Below are 3,322 nucleotides of genomic sequence, written 5' to 3'. Positions count from 1 at the left end.
AGGGGAAAAAAATGGTAAACGGAAGACTGCAACTTGCTCTCAGGGATTGGAGAAAATTTTTTAAAAAAGAAGGTTGGGGCCAGGTGCAGTGGCTCACACCTGTAATCCCAGCACTTTGAGAGGCTGAGGTGGGCAGATCACAAGGTCAGGAGATCGAGATCATCCTGGCCAACATGGTGAAACCCTGTCTCTACTAAAAACACAAAAAATTAGCTGGGTGTGGTGGCACGCGCCTGTAGTCCCAGCTACTTGGGAGGCTGAGGCAGGAGAATTGCTTGAACCTGGGAGGCAGAGGTTGCAGTGAGCCAAGATCATACCACTGCACTCCAGCCAGGGTGACAGAGTGAGACTCCATCTCAAAAGGAGACGGAATCTTTGCAGGGACATGGATGAAGCTGGAAACCATCATTCTCAGCAAACTATCACAAGGACAGATAACCAAACACTGCATGTTCTCACTCATAGGTAGGAGTTGAACAATGAGAACACATGGAAACAGAGCAGGGAACATCACACACCGGGGCCCGTCGAGGGGTGGGGGGACGGGAGAGGGATAGCATTAGGAGAAATACCTAATGTAAATGATGAGTTGATGGGTGCAGCAAACCAGCATGGCACATGTATACCTATGTAACAAACCTGCATGTTGTGCACATGTACCCTACAACTTTAAGCATAATAATTTAAAAAAAGAAGGTTGGAATCCATCAGTATTCTGTTAGTCATCTTCTCCCTCATCCTCCTCTCCCTCCCCTTCATCCTCATCCCCTTCTTCATCAATACCTTCATCCTCCTCCCCTTCATCCTCATCCCCTTCACCTTCATTCTCATCCCCTTCTTCATCAATACCTTCTAATCCTTCCTCCTCTTCCTCATCATCTTCTCTTCCTTCCTCATCTTCGTCATCATCTTCTCCTTCTCCTTCTTCATCATCCATATTGGGAACTAAGTTGTACTGTAAAAGGTTTGGCCAAATATCATCTTTGATGACCTCTCCTAACTCTTTAGCCCCTGCATCAGAATGGTCAGTAAACCAGGCAAAGAAGCTCTCTAATTCCGCATGCTGCTTCTTCCTGCTGGCTTTATTCTGTGTTTAACTCGCACGTTTTGTCAAATCCTTTCCAGATTTCCATTTGATTTCAGTGGACTTTGAAGACAGATCACCCCTCTCATTCAGAGGAAATTCTTTGGAGAGAATTTTATTTCCAAAGTAAGGATTTTCATCAAAATAAAAATCTATTTGGCAATTTGATTTAATGTCATCAAATTCCATCACTTCAACTCTGGTCAAATAATGCAGTGGCTCTTCATCCTCCTCCCCAAGGAGTGCAGACACTTTGGGATGGTTGACAAATGTTGTTACCCAAAAATCTGGGATTTTCGCAATCAATTCTGACCTCTTTTGAGAAAATTATTTATAGAGTTTGTTATATTTCTGTTCTACTTTCAAAATTTCCTCACTGGATTATTCATTAAGTCTGTCTATTTCATTTTGTACTTTATCAATGTGTTCAACTGCTTCTTGCTCTTCTTTTTCTCCTTTCTTTGGCAAGCCTGCAGAGGTCGATGTCTCCTCTGGCCTCAGGGCAAGAGGTGGTCTTGGTTTCTTCATTTGAGGCAGGAGTGGAGACAGGTGTTTGGGGGCCATGCGGCTAAGGTAGTCCAAGAACCAGATCACGGGTCTCCTCGCTCATCAGGAAGTAGGCAAAAAACTCAGAGTCATTTTTTAAGAGCATTTTCTTAGTATGAATAGTCTTCTTTAGTTGACACTTAATAATTGTAAATATTTATGGAGTACAGTGTGATATTTCAATATCTGTGTACAATGCATAATGATCAAATCAAGGTAATTAGTGTCACCTCAAACATTTATTGTGTTGAGAACATTCAAAGTTCTCTCTTGTAGCCATCAAAAATATCAAATAAATAATAACTATAGTCACCCTACAGTGCTATAGAACACTAGAACTTACTCCTCTTATCTAGCTGTAATTTCGTATTGGTTAAAAAAAATCTTTCCTTATCTCCCCTTCCCTCTGCCCTTCCAAGGTTCTAGTTAGCACTATTTAGTAATAGTTTTGAATATGATTTAAGTTAAAGTAAACATGATTGTCTGTAGTTCGTACTGTTTTCAGTAGTAAAAATTCAAGACTTGGACTCTTAAGGTGTCTAATAAAAAGCAAATGTTTACTTGTACTTCCCTTTGTTCCTCTTTACCAGCTATTTCTGTTTAATATTTACACTTTCTTTCTTTTTTTTTTCTAAATAGAGATGGGGTTTCGCCATGTTGCCCAGGCTGGTCTCGAACTCTTGGGCTCAAGTGATCCTCCCACCTCAGCCTTCCAAAGTGCTAGGATTATAGGCATGAGCCACTATGCCCAGCCTAATTTTTAAATTTTGAAATAATTTTGGACTTAGAGAAAAGTTGCAAAGTTCAGAGATCCCTGATATCCTTTACCCAGTTTTCCTGACCACATCTTATATAGTCTTAGTAAGATGATCAAAATCAGGAAATTAACATTGATACAATACCACTAATTAATCCATAGACCCTACTGAAATAATTTTGCCAGTTTCTTCACTAATGTCTTTTTCACTGGTATGATCCAGGATTCCATGTTGTATTCAGCTGTCATGAGTCCTAAGTGTTCTCTAATTTGTGACAGCACCTTACTCTTTTTTGTCTCCCACGACAGTGACAGTTTTGAAGCCCACTAGCCAGTTATTTTGAAAAATCTCCCTAGATTTTGATCCATAATTTCTCATAATTATACTTTTTTTGCAAGAATAACATAGAGGAGATGTTGTGCCCTTCTTAGTGTCCATATCAAGAGATATACAATATTAGGTGATATTAACTTTGATGACTTGGGTAAGGTGATGCATGCCAGGTTTTCCTACCAAAAAGACATTTTTTTTCCCTTTGTAATCATTCAGAGAGAAAATCTAAGACTATGCAAAGAGTGTTATTTCTTATATTTTTGCTCATTAATTTCAGTGCCCAATGATGGTTCTTATCTAAACAGTTATTGCTATTTGCCTAAGAATAATTTTTATTTAAATAATTTCCTCTACATTTATTAATCAGAATCCTACTGTAAGAAAGAATTGTCCTTTCTTACCCTCTTAATTATTCATTCAATTACTTATATCAATTTAGAGCCATAGATACTTAATTTTTTGAGTATGATCCATTATTACAATTTTTTAATTGTTGTTGCTCAAATTGTTCCTATTTTTACTACAAAAGGAACCCCTTCAAGTTTCTTACATTCTTCCAGCATGTCCCCATCAGTTTTTGAGTACTTCCTTACCTTCTGGC

The 3,322-nt window shown here is 38.7% G+C and overlaps 1 pseudogene; it reads right to left on the bottom strand.

The window, feature by feature from the left end:
* Window positions 1–718: 718 nt before the first annotated feature.
* LOC707161 (protein SET-like) lies at window positions 719–1,648 on the bottom strand (annotated as a pseudogene).
* Window positions 1,649–3,322: the final 1,674 nt, after the last annotated feature.

This window comes from Macaca mulatta, chromosome 7 (genome assembly GCF_049350105.2).
Source record: "Macaca mulatta isolate MMU2019108-1 chromosome 7, T2T-MMU8v2.0, whole genome shotgun sequence".
In the NCBI taxonomy this organism is placed as follows: Eukaryota; Metazoa; Chordata; class Mammalia; order Primates; family Cercopithecidae; genus Macaca; species Macaca mulatta.
The sequence above is the reverse complement of the archived record's forward strand: the minus strand, read 5'-3'. Positions and strand labels throughout refer to the sequence as shown.